General features: G+C 44.2%; 1 protein-coding gene across 2 annotated transcripts in view; it reads right to left on the bottom strand.

The window, feature by feature from the left end:
• Positions 1–19666, bottom strand: part of LOC144672593 (acid-sensing ion channel 1-like) — a 226679-nt gene that overhangs the window by 176130 nt on the left and 30883 nt on the right. The gene's annotated exons all lie outside the window — the stretch shown is intronic.

Here is a 19666-nt window from a genome sequence, read left to right as displayed (position 1 = left end):
AAAAGAGATGGAGAGATTTACACTGAGGAAACAGGGAGGAAAGGCTGCTGCACTTGAGAGGAACAGGAGAGGAAATTCAGTGGCAAGCTAACCAGAAAAGGATCCATTGAAACAAGGTTATAATTAAGCCCTCATTGACATGCAAGTTAAACAGTACTACAGCTGTGTTTTTGAAAAATCTGCTCTATCCTTTCCAGAGGGTATTGACACGTTGGTTTACAGGTCGACATGAGTGGACAATCATCTGGTACCTCATGCACGTGTCTATTAGTCATGCATAAGGTCAAACAGGGAGTTTTTTTTATATTTGTTATTGGGATGTGGGCATCATTGGCAAGAGCAGCATTTATTGCCCATCCCTAATTTCCCTTGAACTGAGTGGCTTGCTAGGCCATTTCAGAGGGCAGTTAAGAGTCAACCACATTGTCGTGGGTCTGGAGTTACATGTAGGCCAGACCAGGTAAGGATGGCAGATTTCCTTCCCTAAAGGGCATTAGTGAACCAGATGGGTTTTTACAACAATCGACAATGGTTTCATGGTTATTATTACTGAGACTAGCTTTTCATTCCAGATTTATTTAATTAACCGACCGCACAGTAGCAGCAGTGTGTACCATCTACAAGATGCACTGCAGTAACTCACCAAGGCTCCTTCGACAGCACCTTCCAAACCCATGACCTCTACCATCTAGAAGGATAAGGGCAGCAGACATATGGGAACACCACCACCTAGAAGTTCCTCTCCAAGTCACTCACCATCCTGATTTGGAAATATAACACCGTTCCTTCACTGTCACTGGGTCAAAATCCTGGAACTCCCTCCCTAACAGCACGGTGGGTGTACCTACACCACATGGACTGCAGCGGTTCAAGAAGGCAGCTCACCACCACCTTCTCAAGGGCAATTTAGGGATGGGCAATAAATGCTGGCCTAGCCAATGACACCTACATCCCATGAATGAATTTTTTTAAAAACTGAATTTAAATTCCTCCAGGTGCTATTATGAGATTTGAACTCAAGTCACTGAAGCATTAGTCTGGGTCACTGGATTACCAGTCTAGTAACATTACCACTATGTTGCCATACCCAACACTGTCAGGCTATCCAGCCAGCCACAATGCCAAAGTCAGGCCCCCTCCACACCCACACTCCCAATCCTGTTCTCTCTCCACAGTCACACTGCACAGAAGGGACTATGATCAGGAACCCTGGCTGAGGAACTGAGATAAAATGCCCATTTGCTGCCCTGACTGCAATTGGACTGACTTTGAACAGACCGATGGATGAAACCTGGGATCCTGCCTGGTTTACGTGGCTCAGTACCCTATGGGAGAGGGCCTTTGGCCATTGAGCCACTGGGGCACCCTCAACCCTGTGTGAAAGCCTCCTGTCGGCTTTATAATGCCATGAATCAGTTAAAGCAAACTGGGCAGCATCTCCTCATCAATGTACACTCCAAATCCCTTTGAGTTGTCTTTTGATAAATGCTATCATCTTATTCAGTCAATGCAGGCCACTTAACTGCACACTGTGCAAATAAAAGATGATTCCAATTAATGCAAGGAGTAGTCTCCATGGGAAATCAGCTCATGAACAAAGCACAAGGCTAGATAGAGGCAGACGGGGAATATCAAAACCTTTCTTGCTGATCAGTTTAGAAGACGGTCATTTGTCCTCATTTACAGTTGCTGATTTGAAAGCTTTCTTAAGTGTGGGCCTGGTGTTGTGCAATAAAACCTGAGCGGAAGCCTTAACGACTTCCTAGGAAGGAAAGGAACGAGAATTGTGCGTGCTGTTTCTCACCATGCTCCACGTAAGGGCCCCTCCAAGATCTCCATGACTCCGACAGCTGCAGAAACGCTGAACATTCTCACCCTGAATCAGCTTCCGAGCCCAGTCTATTTTGTTCACTTTTCAAGCAAATCTATGTTTGTTCAAAAAAACAGCCACTTTTCATCTCCCTCCAGGCTCCTGTTAAGTACCCTTGCCTTCTCTATTAATCTGCTTGGCTTTAATCATCCTTTGTAGAAACCTCTCGGATTTGCGCTTTCAATTCCTAGATTGATGTCAGATAGTTGTTATCCCAGCCTCCTAATCCTCTCTCCAGTCTCCCCCGCCAATCCCTCTCTCCAAATGCCCCTCTTTTTATGCCCCCTTCTTCAAGTGAATGTAAACTTCAGAAAAGGGACGAGGGGCAACTCAGAAACTGGTTTTGAAAAAAAATACCCACTTAATGTCCTCCAGGTTTCAGTCAGATGAATTTGGAGAATTAACCGTGTGGTAATTATGTTTTTACCTAATGTGTGATATACCTTTAAGAAGAATGTTATTAATGAAGATCACATGATCTTGGAATCCAATAGGAGAGTAGCATGGGCTGCCTCAGTAGTTAGTTAGTAATGTAGAGATAGAGTTTGAAGTATAAGACATGTTTAGTTCCTGCTGAGTACCTTTGTAAATGAACTAAGAGTTTCCACCTAAGAAGTGTCTGCTGATCAACTCTATCAATAGCACCGACTCGGCCACCACTCACAACAAGTGTGCGCCGAGGATTTATATGTTCCAACAAACTGGTGATGAGGATAAAGCAAGATTAACAGAAGAAATGAAGAGAAACGAAATCGGTACTGTACCTCGTACAGTAATTGTAAATAGAAGTTCCTTTCAAATCGGTGAAGTAATTCTCCCACAGCATGCCACAATTCGGAAAAATTGATCCTTTCAATCCAGCAATGGACAACTGGTCTCACTACATTGAGCTTCTCTCATTTTTTTTCCAAGTGAACGAAATTATGGGGGAAGAGAAGAGGTGAACAATCCTCTTAACTACATGTGGGAATAAAGCCTATGGCTTGATTTGAAGTTTGATGGCACCCAATGCACCAGATTCAAAACATTTTGATGAATTGGTGGACCTGGTGAAGGGCCATTATCAACCAAAGCCCTCAGTAATGATGCAAATGTTCAAGTTTAATTCAAGAATTAGAGTCCTGGGGGAGACAGTTGCTTGTTATGTGGCAAGTTTGAAACAGTTAATGGAACATTGTGAGTTTGGTACATTTTTAAACGACATGCTCAGAGATTGTTTCGTGTGCAGTGAATGAGGACACGATTCAGAAGAGATTGTTGTCCAAAGCAAATTTGGGTTTCAAGAAGACGCCAGAGATAGCACTGGCAAAGGAAAGCGCAGTTAGAGATTCAAAAGCCATACAGGGCGCGCAAAATGGCGCCGTCCCCCAGATCGGGCGGGAAACCCCAGCCAAAAAGGGTGCGAAAATGCAAGACTCTACTGAGAAGCGGGAAACAGCTCCGCTGGGGAAAAAAATAAAAAGAAATGACTTAGCAGCGAAAACAAGGAATCATTTCAACAGAGTTGGAAACAAGCAGTCTTTAAACAATTGGCAGTTTAAAAAAATAGAATATTTTTAATGTCATAGAAACAAACACCTAATGAGACAGCGCAAGGAAAGAGTCAGGCAGACTTTTAAACAAAAGAAAAAACCCAGTGAGATCTACAGTGTAGAAGAGCCTGAAGCAACAAATTCAGGTATTTATTCGTTGTATATCTTGAAAGTTGGGAAGACAGAACCAATATTTGTAACAGTGAAAGTAAATGGCAGACCTGTTAGAATGGAAATGGAGCTTCCACTACTGGAATTGGGGAACATGCCTTCAGATATCTGAATAATGGGGAACATCGATTAAATTTAGAAGAAACAACTGCCCAATTAAAAACATACACGGGTGAAGACATCCACGTCAAAGGCATGAGCAGAGTAACTCTCCATTATGGAAGCCAATCGGTAAAACTACCCTTGATGGTGGTCGCAGGTGAGGGGCCAGCTCCCTGGGGGTGATACTGGCTAAAGGAGATTAAGTTAGAGTGGGCTGAAATTTTCTAGCTGAGAGCAAGTGGGTTACCAGAGCTACTATGAAAGCACACCAGAGTCTTCAAGGACGAACTTGGGAAGATCCAGAGGCTGCAGCAAAAATTCATGTGGATCAAGAGGTAACCCCCTGATTCATGGAGGCGAGACCAGTACCTTATGCACTGCGAGAAAAGGTCGACACCAAACTGGACAGACTAGAGAAACTGGGCGTTATACAACCTGTTCAGTTCTCAGAATGGACAGCACCCATAGTCCCTGTCCTTAAACCCAACCAAAGCATCCGAATTTGTGGAGACTACAAATTGATGGTTAATAAAGTGGCTAAGCTAGACAGACACCCCATACCAAAAATCGAAGAGCTGTATGCCAAGATGGCAGGTGGGACCACCTACATGAAGCTTGATATGAGTCATGCTTATTGCCAATTAGTTAGAGAGGGCCTCCCAGGAATTTGTCACAATTAATACCCACAAAGGGTTGGAGCAATATACTCGATTGCTTTTTGGCATCGCCTCAGCTTGCACCATCTTCCATTTTATCCTTTATTCCCTCCGAGTCTCTAACAGCACTCTCATGTTGCCAATTCTAATGCTTTACTGAAGTCTAGATTAATTTCAGATAGCAATCGCTTTTGAATAACATCATCCCCGATTCCGCATATCAGTCAGTCTCTTGACATGTTATTAATTGAAGTTCCAAACTCTCAATATTCTGTTAAAGAGCAGCTACACAGCCAGTGATTGTCTCTCCTGGAAGCCCATTCCTCGAATTGAATTAAAAACGCTGCATAGTGACTGAGGGCTTTGGCTTCAGGTGGTTTTTTTACAATGTTTACTAACTCGTCAAGAGTCTTCGTATCGAGGGTGTTAGGTGACATGAGGCGGCGAATCAGCCCATACGTTTTGCTCCCGCAAGTGAACAAAAGAATCGCCCTCTTCTTGTCCTCCCCCGCGATGTTGTTACCGGTAAAGAAGAATGCTAGGCATTCGACGTAATGAGACCAGCCATCGGAAACGCAGTCGAATGGTTCAAGATGTCCAAACCGTGGCAAACTTGATGACTAAGGAGACTGTGCTTTCAAACAACTTCAAGGTAGTGGCGAAGTAACATAGCTGGCTTACCGCGGCTTTCTTGATTGCCGTCAATTGATCCGGTTTATCCTCATCGCCAGTTTTATGTTTTAGGTTATCCAGTTCGCTTTGTCTGGCGAATGCGAGCGGTGCCCTTGATAGTAACACACTGGTCGGTGCTTGAAACAACATAGGCAGAGAGGCCGATTAACTGAACAAACACTGGTGGTTTATTGGAACTAAGAACAGAGCACTAACACATGTGTGCTTCTTCAATCACCTCCAGCTCTAGACACAGTTACCCAAGTAGCCCGTGCTCTATAGTGATTGGTCGATACACTCATGTGGTCAGTTAACTACATTCTCTTAAAGGTACAAAGCATTCCACTTTACCACAAGATTCCCTAGTAACCAAGCTAGCACACTTTCTTTTCCATTACAGGACTACCCCTCACACAACAACAGGTGTCACACCTGCGGAGTTATTGATGAAACGCCGCCTCAGGATGAGATTGAGCTTAATAACGCCGAAGTTAGGGGGGGAAGGTGGAAAGGAGTCAGTGAAGTCGGAAAACTAGACATGACTGGCATAGTTGTGAGAGGAAATTTACCGTGGGAGAAATGGTATACGTGAAAAACTTTGGAGAAGGACCAAAGTGGTTACCAGGTGAAATAAGTGCCATGACTGGACCTCTATCTTACCACGTGGAGGTGGAAGACTGACACATACGGAGACATGTGGGTCATCTAAGGAAGAGAGAAAAAACGCACCAAGAAATGGTTCCACCAGTGTTCACGACCAGTTTAGCATTTCCTGATGAGAAAACTCAACCCAGTACAGACATGTCTGATGTTCCTGTAAGAGTTGAGGATACAGAACTGCGAGTGCCCACTGAAGCACCTGATGTTCAGGCAACTCCGGAGGGGAGGTTCCTGACAAAGCATCTGGAGTTGTGGAGCTGAGAGGTTCTACATGCATAAGGAAACCCCCAGAAAGACTGAATTTGTAAATTACTTACCAGTGTAAATATTTTGCTATTTTGAGAAAATTGTAATTGTAAATGTAAAATGTATTTCTGAGTAAAGGGGGAGGGATGTGGTAATTATGGTTTTACCTAATGTGTAATATAACTTTAAGGAGAATGTTATAAAGGAAGATCACATGACCTTAGTGTCCAATAGGAGAGTAGCTTGGGCTGCCTCAGTAGTTAGTTAGTAATATAGAGATAGAGTTTGAAGTATAAGCACATGTTTAGTTGCTGCTAAGTACCTTTGTAAATAAACTAAGAATTTCCACCTAAGAAGTGTCTGCTAAACAACTCTATCAATAGTACAAACTCGGCCCTCACTCACAAGTGTGCAGTGAGGATTCACAGGTTCCAACAAACTGTCATTTAGAAACGCATGGATTAATCAAGGACAGCCAGTATGAGCATAAGGGGCCGAATAGCCTACCTCTGTGTTGTAAATCTTTCTGTGTTTTTAACACTTTTATCTAATTATCTTCTATTTTTGCAGCATCTCTTCTTATGAATTCATTAAGAAGCAATTTTTTCTCCCAGTGAAGTACCTACCCCTGGGTGCAAATCGCGTGCATGGAGTCTTTGACTGTCAAAAGTAAAAATCCTCATTCAGGCGTTTTGAGAGCAACTTAGGACAATTATCCACCAATCAGAACGATTCAATTCAAAAGATGAGCAGTGGAATTCAAACTTACGAGGTCCCTACAATATCCTATCAACATCCTGGGAGTCACCATTGACCAGAAACTGAATTGGACCAGCCGTATAAATCCTGTGGCTACAAGATTTCATTCAGTCACGGGATGTGAGTGTTGCTGGTTAGGCCAACATTTGTTGCCCATCCCCAATTGCCCATGAGAAGGTGGTGGTGAGCTGCCTTCTTGAACCGCTGCAGTCCATGGGGTGTAGATACACCCACAGTGCAGTTAGGGAGGGAGTTCCAGGATTTTGACCCAGCGACAGTGAAGGAACAGCAATATATTTCCAAGTCGGGATGGTGAGTGACTTGGAGGGGAACTTCCAGGTGGTGGTGTTCCCATCTATCTGCTGCCCTTGTCCTTCTAGATGGTAGTGGTCGTGGATTTGGAAGGTGCTGTCTAAGGAGCCTTGGTGAATTCCTGCAGTGCATCTTGTAGATGGTACATACTGCTGCCACTGTGTGTTGGTGGTAGAGGGAGTGAATGATTGTGGATGGGGTGCCAATCAAGCCGGCTGCTTTGTCCTGGATCGTGTCAAGCTTCTTGAGCGTTGTGGGAACTGCACTCATCCAGGCAAGTGGGGAGTATTCCATCACATTCCTGGCTTGTGCCTTGTAGATGGTGGACAGGCTTTGGGGAGTCAGGAAGTGAGTTACCGCAGGATTCCTAGCCTCTGACCTGGTCTTGTAGCCACAGTATTTATATGGCTGGTCCAGTTCAGTTTCTGGTCAATGGTAATCCCCAGGACGTTGAAAGCTCTGTTTGGCAAGGAGCTCTTGCTCCTGAATTCAGTAGTCTAAAGCCACGTAAAGCAGTGAACCTGAAGTAGATGGCCTATTGTATGCATGAGTCCATCTACTGTAGAGCTATGGCAGGCCTCGCACTTCTTAGAAGGTCCAACAGCACCAAAAGAATCTCCACGGAAGCCAGGCCTCTGTGTTATGCTAGGAACACAGGAACTGCTCGGCATTTAGTATGAATCCAAAAGGTCTACACACAACAGCATTCAAAAAGATACAAGCCTGGAACACAAAGAAATCAAGTGGGATGTAAATGCACTAGTGTGAAACCATAACTGGTTTATGAGCAGCACTTGAGCTACAAATCTCCTAAGGGTGGAATTTTGTGGCCCTGTCATGGTGGGGGCAGGGCTGTAAAATGCGGTGAGCCATTCAAAAGTCCATTGACTTCGGTGGGACCGGAAAATCTCGCTGGCAGAAGGAGCCATAAAATTCCGCCCTAAGCATCCGCTATTCAGCACTAAAGCAAAAGATTGACTCTTCTTGCAAAAACAATTTGTCTCCAAATAAGGAGCAGCGGAGAGCTGTTTCCCACTGTTGCCCCTGAGCTCTGAAATTCCCTCCCTAAAGCTCTCTTTCTCTCTCCTCCTTTAAGGCGCTCCTTAAAAACCTACCTCATTGCCCAAGCTTTTGGCCACGTGTCCTAACATCTCCTGATGTGGCTCAGTGTCAAATTTTACTCCTGTGAAGCACCTTGGGATGTTTTGCTAAGTTAATGGCGCTGTTTAAATGCAAGTTATTGTTGTCAAGCTAACTCCTAGCATCATTGTGTGCCTCTCTTACAAAGCGATGGTTAAACTCTGAGTGACTTCTCATTCCCTCAACAATGCTTCTGGACTGTGCATTGGGCTGCAGGTTATTTACTGCCTACTGATAGGCAATGGCAATCTCTTCCAAATCACAAAATGCCAATTGCTGGCATTTTAGGGGGCATGGATAGCAACTTTGCTCAGGCCTGCCCCATACACAAGCCAAGCTGGTAATAGACTGGACCCATGTCCCTCTCTCAATGCCATTCCTAGCATTAATGAAAGGGATTCTGACTACTGTATACTGTAGATGTGAGAACAGGAATTTTGTGTTACACTATACAGTTGTCAGAATTAGTACTGGGAATGGCATTGAGGAAGAGAGCAGCATGGGCCCAGCCCAGTAGCAGCTGGGCCCAGGGAGGAATGAGACTCAGGGAAGTGGGGATGGAGGACATTGCAGGGGAAAGGAAAGGGAGAGGAAAATGTATGGAAGAAGAAAAGGGATGAAAACAAAGCGGATAGGGATGGGGGAAATGGAGAGAGGGAATGAAATAGCAATGAAGGGAAGAAAAAAGGAACAGGGAAGAGAAGAAACAAGAAAGGAGAGGACAGAACTTGTCAGTATATCTTTCCAGTTAGAAAGGAAGGAGAATGCCAACATTAATTGGTGATGAGCCGGCAGAGAGAGTGCCACCATTAACTCGGTGGGGGAAATGAGTGGCAATAGGGATAAGGTGCGAACTTGTATGGGGAATGGAAGATACAGCCAGCATAAACTGCACTGAACAGGAAGAAGGGTGCCAGTTTGAACTGAAGGAAAAGAGTCCCAGTTTGAACTGAGACATTTAGAGGACAGACCCTGTGTGAAAGGGTGGAGAGTTGGTTGGATACTGTATCTCAGTCTGGAGGGGATGGAGTGTCTCTGTTATTTGGGGTGGTGGGGCTTTGGGATGATGGGAATGTGAGTGCTGAGATAACTTTTGTAGAAGTGATGAAAATCCAAATGCCATTGAATTTTTAACACTAAAAAATCAATTCATTGTGAAATATAAAAGTGCTTAAAATGAACTAGAGTACCTCATTATAGTGTACAGATTTAACATTTCCTAGGGGATTCATCCACCCCACCCTCCAGAAATGCCCCACGAGCCTGAATCTCCACTTCAGTCTTTCAAGCCCTTATATGTTTTGTCTCCACTCCAAATAAAGGGTTGTTACCTGCAGCTTAAGGTTAATAGCTCATGGATCCACTTGCTTCCACACATTCAGGCTTACGATCAAGCTGTATTTGAGGTGTCAGCTCTTTGGGAGCTGCGTAACCCTCTGTTTTTTTTTGAACTGTGGGTCAAGTTTTGAATGTTTTCTAGGCTGGCCTGAATGAAATTCTTCTGTTTTCCTGGAACTCTGAGTTGCTTTTGCAAAGAGTCAGTCCTCAATATAGTTTTCTCAAGCTACCCTCTTGTTTGACAACTAGTAGATTTGGTGTTGATGGGCCGAATGGCCATTTGCCATCTCTGACTTTCCTTACGTTCTAAGTCAAATGGACTGCCCGTTACACAAACTGATTAAGCATTAGTGAATGGGGAGAAATTGGAGTGTTCATTAACTTCCTAGCTGACTCTGCACAATTAGAATGCATTAATCAATCCGCTTTCCATTAATACTACAATGTATTAAGTCTTCAACTTTGAGACCAATCGATATTTCTTGTAGAGAAAATAGATTACAGCAAATATAATGAACTCATTCATTTGTTTGGTAGCATTCTACTGCCCAGGCCAAGGTCCACTGGCATAGTATGATTCCATAAGAAGCTATACATACCAAAATCTTGGATACAGTGTCACCAAAGACAATTCCATGACGCCAAACACATTTCTCCCTTTGAGCAGGCATTGAAAATGTGACAAAAGCTCTTGGAAAACTAGGCATTCCACACACACGAGAGGCATTCTGGGAAACTATTGCATTCTGGGAAAGTCAAACCTTAGATCAAGGATGCAAACGGTGTATCAAGTGTTTCCAATTCAGGCTAGTATCAGCTTCAGCTAGGCTAAAAACAAAACTGCACACCAATGGACCAATTAATGGGCCAGAGCCTCCAAACAGGTAGACTAACAACTGAGGAAGAATCTTGAGGAGCCCTATTTATAATAAGAGGTGTTGTTCTTATCTTGATTTAAGTAGAGAACAGCAGAAAGGAATACAGTACTTAACTGGAACCCTATTCCTTGTCAATTTAATTCAAATCAAGCACTTATAGCACCACTGACATGTGACTGTCCAGCTAAATGACATCTTGGAAAGGATCCATGTGATAGAATTGTTCATTTTGGCTGGTCGCTAATGGCCACGCCCCTTCAAGTGAGATTTACTTAGTAATAAGAATGGTATATTAGCTCATGGTTTATGGTAAGGTTTGGCGACAGTTTTTAGGTGAGCTAAAAAATGAATGGAAGTTGTAGAGAGGATTTGAAGCAGGTCTGGACTGAAGGCTATGGAGAGTACAGTCAGACTAGGTGTAATGGAGTTTGATGTGATGCTGACTCGCCCTGGTCTTAGAATGAACAGGTTTCCAGGATCTTGGGGAAGCAGTAATTTCTGAAACCTTTCTTTGCTCAATTAACTAGTGTGTGTACAAAAGACCTCAATCCCTGGAGACGCAGAGTGAGTGATGGGAGTTATGCAACTTTGCTCTGGCAGCACTGGGAGTGAAGTGTTCCTCTCTGCTGCCAATGGAGGGATGAGTATGTGTATACATTAATGCAGTTGGTGGTCTGGTGCCATGCCCTGGTCTTTAGGGTGGCAAAGCTCATAATATGGGCCTATAAAACATTGAAGTTTCTGGCTGAAAGAATTTCAAACTTTCAACCATAGCTAGCTTTAGGCCTTCACTGGAACCATCCAGATGAACTGCAATAGTTTCTCTTCTGGTCCTGTCCATGTGCACCCTGTCAGATGTCAGCTATGGCACAGAAGTAGCCTCTGAGTCAAGTTACTGGTTCAGGTCCCACTCCAGAGACATGAGCACATGATCTAGGCTGACAGTGCAGCACTCCCTCAGTACTGCATTGGATGTCAGAGGTGCCATCTTTTGTATGTGAGGGAAATCTGCCATCCTTATCCGGTCTGACCTATATGTGACTCCAGACCCACAACAATGTGGTTGACTCCTAATTGCCCTCTGAAATGCCCTAACAAGGCACTCAGTTGTATTCAAGGCGGCGGCTCACCACAACCTTCTCAAGGACAATTAGGGATGGACAATAAATGTTGGCCTAGCCAGCGACACCCAGATCCTGTGCATTAATAAAACAAAATTGAGTGAGATTCTGACACATATTTCACAACCCCCATCCCAAAAAAAAAAAATTCCAAACAATAATGATCAAAACGGTCAAACTGTATGAAGGAAAGACATCGACAAATATTCAAAAGGTCGAGTTTCAGGGAGGCAAAGTGTCTGGCATACCTACACCTTGACCACCAAAGTGTTATCTTGAAAAATTGTTCTTCACAATTACACAAGCAAACACGCTTTAAATGTAGTATTCTATTATGGTAGCCTGGAAGTAACACTGTGCGATATCATTGTACCTGGCGTGCTCAAATCAAATTTCTTTGTTTGCCATTTGAATGTGTTTAAAATCAAGTGGGTTAATGTTGGCATTAAAATAGGAACAAGTGAGTTATAATTGGCATTAAAATGATGGACTCAGTTTCACCGACGCCAACAGCAGTGAGAGTTAATGGAGTATTCAATCGACATGCTCAATCCTGCCATCACCCACATGTGCATTTGGCAGTAAGTATCATTGGATGCCCATTAGGATCTGCAGCCTTGGGCGAGGTCTTCTCTTTCCCTCTCCCAGGAGTGCTGAGGCCAGTTGTACCATCTTGATTGTCACCCTGGACTGGGATCATGCTAACTCAGAAAAGGGTGACCCTGAGGCCTTCTGAACCTGGTCTGTACAGCCCACGGTTCCATACTGGGCGGCTAATTTACTAATTAAGTCAATAGGGGGGCCCAGACATGTAAGGGTTAATGTTGTGTATTGTGAAATGATATCAGAAGTACATCATTATTACTGAGAAAACAATTGAAATATTTCTGTGACTATCATTAGACAGCAGTGTGTAATTAGGTGTTCCTTCAGAGGAAATACTTTGCAGTCTTACTTGGTTATATGAGGAGCAGCTCATTAAATGGTAATACATTTTTAATTAAACTCCAGGCGTCGGCTTGTCTCCGAATACTCCGGTGAAACGCTTTTAACTTATGACTTTTAATTAACAGCTTGGGACCTGGCTGTTCCATATGGTGGCACTGGTGCTCCTGTCTCTCCCTGCTCCTCAAGGACAAGAAGCATTGGTCGTCGGTTTGTGGCTTCATCTGCCGAATACATCAAATGCTTTGAGGGTTCAACATTCTCCCATCTCCTGTCGTGGGAAAATCAGAGAGCAAAACACCATTCGTCCCTCCACCAAACTCCCGGAGCTCTGGTGAAAGGTCACCGGCCTGAAACATTAACTCTGTTTCTTTCTCCACAGATGTTGCCAGACATGCTGAGTATTTTCATCATTTTCTGCTTTTATTTCAAGCTTCCCTCCCTCAGTTCCAATTTATCTGTTAGCTTTCCTGAGGCTTTCTTGAACTGCCGCACACGCCTGTGCTCTCAATTTATGTTGGTCTGATTTTATCTACACAGTCTGGCAACCAGAAAACAGGGAAAGCAAGTGGATAAATAAATGGTCTTGGCACATTTCTCTAAAGGACACAACTCATCAGGATGAAAGGTTGTTAAAACAAAAAAAAAAATTGGTTGCAATTTTAACAATTACAGAACAGGACACAGTCCTTATATTATAGGGCGTTCTGGCCACAGATGCCACAGTATCAAATGTCCATGAAAGTGAATGCTTCAAAGCACCTCCCTTTCTCTTACTGGGGGAGTTTGCAGAATGGCAGAGTGTCTGGAATAAACAGGAGAAGATCTATGTCGTGGCCACCCAGTGTTAAATGTTATGGGACAAATTTTGCCCCCTCTGTAAAGGCAGTAATTACAATAACCCTCCCTCTGTAAAATGACTGAAAAATGCGAGACTCCCTCTAATACCTAATTCCTTCCCACCAGAAACCAAACAATGATTTCTCTGGTGACACGGAGCAGGATGTTTGAAGCAACAAAAAGGTGTAACACAAAACCCCATTTATTATATAACATGCTTGATCAATACACCAGAGTCCGTCTAAATAATGAAGAGGCTGTGACTACTTTTATCCACCTATGGTAACAGATCTACAAACTATCCACAAGTCAACAAGAACATAGGTTAAAAGGATCGCATTACAAGTACTTGCATTGTTAAATGCTCCACAAATCCACTGACGGTACTGCACACTTAACACTTCCATGTGTCAAAAATTGTAAGCCCCTATGTCCATCTGTTCAGCTGAAGTTGCTACAGATCCCTCAACGGAATGCCGTTCATTACCCTTGGTTCTCAGCATCAACCAACTGCCCAAGGCTTGATTTTACTGGTTGCTTCCTTTTCAGTTCACTCTCCATCCCTCCTGAAGATGCAGCACCAACACTCCCCCTTCCCTCCCAGCCCCTTGCCCCCGGTCCATGGTACCTCACCCACTTGCCCAGTCAGTATGCAAGACTTTTGACAGCATCATCCGGCTATGTGACAGCGTAGGGCATCGCAGTCAAGTCTGGCACCCGTGCAAGCCCTTGCTGTGGCACTTGGAGTGCCTGATTGAACCCTCTCCTTGCCTCAGTCCAGATGTACTATGGTCGACTGCAGCATCCTGGCATTTAGATAGCACCTTTACCAAAGTGAAACCACCCAAGGCCTTTCACAGGAGCGTTAGCAAACAAAATTTGGTGCCGAATCACGTAAGGAGATAATAGGACAGGTGACCAAATGTTCGGTCAAAGAGGCTGATGTCGATGAGTGTCTTAGAGGAAAGAGAGGTCGCGAGGTTTCGGGAGGGAATTCCAGAGCTCAGGACTCAGACAGCTGAAGGTGGAGCATGGGAATTGTGAGATGCACAAGAGGCCAGAATTAGAGGAGCACAGAGATCGCAGAGTGTTGTGGAGGAGATTATAGAGATAGGGAGGGGCGAAGCCATGGACGGATTTGAAACAAGAATGAGAATTTTTAAAATGCAGCACAGAGCAGGGGTTAAGCCTTGGGGCCTGCCTGGACTATGTAGCTAGGTATCACAGGAGGCACTGCATTAATCCAATTAGCTATCCGGGAAGCAGTTAAAACTGCACATTTGAGTAAATATTTTATTTATATCAAACATTTGGACTGGAGATTGATGCTAAAGGACTTGTACTGAGTCTTTTTTTTTACATTATTTCCTTGTAGGTTACTTACATAGGCCCACTGTGTAACAGTTACAAAGAATGATGAAACATTTTAGCTCCAACTGACTGAACAAAGCCCCACCTTACAGAAAATTAATTATCTTCATTTTAAAAACAATTTTATACCAATTTTTGGTCTCCATATTACAAAAATGATAGAGACACTGGAGAAGGTGGAAAAATGATTCACAAGAATGATACCAGAACTGAGAGGTTATACTTTTCAGGAAAAACTAAAAAGGCTGGGGCTCTTTTCTCTAGAAAAGTCATGATAGAGGTCTTTAAGATTAGGAAAGGGTTTGATAGGGTAGACAGAGAGATGTTTCCACTTGTGGGAGCAGACCAGCCATCAATATTTGAGAGTCACTAATAAATCCAACAGGGAATTCAGGAGGAGCTCCTTTACACAGAATGGGGAGAATGTGGAACTTGTTACCACAGGGAGTGGTTAAGGAGTGTAGCTAGATAACACACAAGAACACAGGAGATAGGAGCAGGAGTAGACCAAACAGCCTGTCGAGCCTGCTCCACCATTCAATACGGAGCATGCATGATCTTGGGCTTCAACTCCACTTTCCTGCCCACTCCCATATCCCTTAATTCCCTGAGAGGCCAAAAGGCTGTCTATCCCAGCCTTAAATGTATTCAACAATGGAGCACCCACAACCCTCTGGGGTAGAGAATTCCAAAGATTCACAACCCTTTGAGTGAAGAAATTTCTCCTCATCTCAGTCCTAAATGATCGGCCCCTTATCCTGAGACTGTGCCCCCGTGTTCTAGATTCCCCAGCCAGGGGAAAAAATCTCTCAGTATCTACCCTGTCAAACCCCTCCAGAATCTTGTATGTTTCAATGAGATCACCTCTCATTCTTCTAAACTCCAGAGAATATAGACCCAATTTACTCAGCCTCTCATCATAGGTCAAACCTCTCATCCCAGGGATCAATGGAACGAACTTTTGCTGTACCACCTCCAACGCAAGTATATTCTTCCTTAAATATGGAGACTAATACTGCACACAATATTCCAGGTGTGGTCTCACCTAAGCTCAGTATAACTGTAGCAAGATCTCTTTATTTCTGTACTCCAATCCCCTTGCAATAAAGGCCATCATGTAATTTTCCTCCCAAATTGCTTGCTGTATGTGGGAGGAAGGAATAAAGGTTATCCTGATAGGGTGAGATGACGTAAGAGAGAGAAGGTGCTTGTGGGGCTTAAACACCAGCAAAGACCAGTTGGGCTGAATGGCCTCTTTCTGTGCTGTAAATTCTATGTAATTTTATGTAACAAAGATGTCGGTGTTAGAGAACAGGGCACTGTCTATATTTGGTACCCTTTATCATCAAATACCCCCAACACAGCTAACTGCAGTTTAAAGGGCTCTCTATTCTAATCAACATGTGCCCCATGAGAAATGGCTTTTATTGCATCTGTATGATGTTCAATCTCAAAAGAGCCGTCCCTGAGATGTGCCTTTGTACGGTTACCAATTTAAGGCTGGGAAATGCTAAATCAGAACTCTTCTGTAGCTTCCTTTAATTGGTATTGTGTAATGCTCTTGTAAGCAGGAGAGGCTGAGAGTTGAAGAGAAGGAAGGAGAGGAATGCATGCAATGAGAGAGAACAGTAGGCAGGCGGACTCCTTCCTCATTCTAATTTGACTTCTTTTTAAGAACAAATGCAAGCTGAATTTTGAAAGCAAAGTAGAGCCCTCGGAGGGAAACAGAGGAGAGTAAATGACAATGTGCTGACCCATTGCAACATCTGGCCCCAGGAATCAAATTCATCCTCGCTCTGCAGACTTTCTCCCAACACTCTTTACTCAAAATTTCCAGCTAAAAGGCAGTTCTCCTAAGCAGACGTATGAATTGAACCTTGATCTCTTATGGGTGGTGTGAATGGATAGTGTGCCAAATACAGGATTCACAATTATGTTTTCTTTTAACTACTATATGTTACAGCTGGAATTCTGTGGGCTGGACACCAAATTCCCCTGCCCACTTTGAAAGGCACAAGATACCAAATTATCAACATGCAGGATAAAACTAATCAACACATTCATTCCCAAGCAGGTAATTAATTACACAGGGACAGAAGTTAGAGTATAATACTTAATTTACTATGCAATCTGTTCTTAAACAACAAAGAACACTGAATCTTTGGCATCCATTCGAATAACTTCTGCAGCAAGTCTCTAACTAAATGTTATGTGGACAATTGACTCCACAGAGCCCCTTGCATTATCAGTGGCAGTGGAGCAGAGCTCATGGTGGGTGCAGATAATGATGAAAATTATGCTATTCAATTGGGAGAAGTTTGGATGCATGCATGACTTGTTAGATGATGAGTTTGATGGCACGAATGTGGTCATGAGGTCAAGAGCGATGGTGAAGTAGTGGAAGCTGGCATGCTCTTTTGTTCTCTTGGAGCAAAGAAGATTGAGGGAAAATTTGATCAGGCTGGATTGAGATAGGTCTAGATAAGTTCAACAAAGAAAAGCTGTTCCCATTAGCTGATAGTGCAAGGACTAGGGGGACACAGATTTAAGGTTTTGGGCAAGAGATGTAGAGGAGAAGTACTTTTTTTGTGCAGAGAGTGGTAGCAATCTGAGACTAGCTGCCTACGAGGGTGGCGGAAGCATAGATGATCCATGGGGAAATTGGATGGGAGCTTGAGGGAAATAAACTCGCAGGGCTATGGGGATAGAGTGGGAGAATGGAGCTGACTGGATTGCTCGACAGAGAGCCAGCATGGACTCAATGGGCCAAATGGCCTCCTTCTGTGCCATAACAACATCTAGAAGCCAGTGAATGATGTTGCCGAGGGGAAGCATGTGAACAAGGAAGACAATGGGCAAGGCTGGAATTTTAGGGGACTCCAGAGGTGCCAGCTTGGGGTCGGAAGAGAAGCCACTGCTTGGCATGTACTGGCTGTGTCTGAACATTTAGCAGTGGAACCCCGCAAAGGCACTATGGTGGAACTGGACAATGGAGGAGAGGCAATGGAAGAGGCAATGGTCTATTGTACACATAGAGAGGGTGAGGAGGACAAGAAGGGATGACTCACTTTGGCCAGAATGTCATTTGCAACTTTGACCAAGGCAATCTCAGTCCTATGAGCAGCAAGTCTCCTGGAGGAATTCAAACAGGGGGTTTTCAGAACGATGGAGCATAGAGCTGTGAGGCAACAGCTTATTCATGAGCCTTCGAGATGAACGAGAGATTAGAAATGGATGTTGGAGAAAATGGATGAATCAAGGATGGGTCTTTTGAGGAGGTGGGGGGGGGGGGAAGATGAAGCATCGATGGCAGAGAAGCAAGGCTAGAGTGGGTGGGCAGCTGACTGGAGATGCTGAGTGAGGGTAGAGGAAGGTGAGGTTACAGCACAGGCAATATGGATGATCTCCATCTTAGTGACAAGAAAATTCATGTGCCCTTTTCACTTAGTGTTGGAGGTCAGAGAAAAGGGTTTAAGGAAGCAGTTAGCTGTGGAAAAAAGGATTGTCCTTGCTCTTTAGCTTGATCTTGGAGTAGTAGGCAATTTTGCTGATGACACCAGGGTGAAATTTTATGGGCAGAAATTTTCACTTGGCGGGTAGGCACGCGCCCGACCTGTTCGAGCGTGAAATGACATGCGTTGACGTTGGCCGACCATGCCGACATCAACGCGCAGTCACGCGATAGCTCAGTCAGCGGGCACATGCCAGAGTCAGCAGCACGCCCGTCGACAATTAAAAGGCCTGTTAAGGCAACTAAGTAATCGATTAACTTTAATTTTTCATTGCCTGTTCAACCTAACGGTAGGAAGGTGAAAAGGCCACAGGCAGGATGAGGTTTCCAAAAGCAAATACAAATAAAATAAAAACTTTCATTTTTCATTAATAACATGTCCCTGCTCATGTGACAGAGTCACATGAGGGGACATATTTCATTACATTTTTTTAAATTTATTTTTTCATATCTCTTCATCTCCCTAAGGCAGCTCTGTGCTTCAGGGAGATTATGAAGCGCTCACTCATGCACATGCGTGAAGTTCACGCTCACCCTCTTCCCCTCTCTCCCCCTCCCCGCAAAGGCAGCGCTCAGCGCTACTGCTCGCATTTCACGCTGGGCGGGCTTTAATTGGCCAGCCAGCGTGAAATCGCTGTCCGGTGCCAATCGCAGGCGGCGGTCGGCTTCCCGACCGCCCCCACCTGCCCCTGTTGAGCCCGCCCGCCCGCCAAGGGCAAAATTCTGCCCTATGCAGCTGAAGTAAATCCACAAATGGCTGACCAGACTGATTTGTCTCATATACACACAAGTTTCAGGCCCTCTGACCTGATGGAATGAAGCTGGTGTCTATATCAGGAGAGGAGGAGGATAGGTGATTTGAAAGGGACAAGGGTAGAGGTGAGGGTGCACAGGAATATCATCGTGAAAGGAGACCCAGGCAGGAGTGAGTCAGGAGTTAGAGAGTGAATTAGTGAGGTCGTTTCATCCCCACAGCTGGGTGGTAAAGGTAGTGGTTTGGGAGGATGAGGCAGTAAAGGAATTGGGCTGTCAGTGTCCCATAACAAAATAAAACATGACCTAGTTTTCTGGGACAGGTATGCCTGGGACTGAAGGAATCAAACAATGAAGGAAGTTAAAAGTGAAGGGGTGTTGGGTCAGTTTATAGTGGTGTGATTCTCAGGCTCATGGATTAGATCCTAGTTGGAAAGTGCACATCTGGTCATTGGCTGACGGTGGGATCAGGCTTGGAGATGAAGCACCCCACAGTCAAATAGTCACCCAACACTGTTGAGGTTCACACATGGAGACTGGCCCTTGGAGGGAGGCAGTGGAGCCCACAGGACAAGTTACCAGCATAAGTAAGAGCTTTCAGGAGTGGAGTCGGTGAAAGAGACAAATTGTCCTGTTTTAACATTAACAGCAATACAAGCATTGGCAGGCCCACAAACACACATACTGTACAGAAACTTCACAACAGGGTAGATTTACGGATGGCAATGTTTAAAGTTCTGTGACCTCATGTGATGTTTCAATTGTCTGTTAGGTCTGAAAGATTCTGAC

This window comes from Cetorhinus maximus, chromosome X, assembly GCF_964194155.1.
Source record: "Cetorhinus maximus chromosome X, sCetMax3.hap1.1, whole genome shotgun sequence".
NCBI lineage: Eukaryota > Metazoa > Chordata > Chondrichthyes > Lamniformes > Cetorhinidae > Cetorhinus > Cetorhinus maximus.
This window is presented reverse-complemented; position numbering and strand designations above follow the sequence as displayed.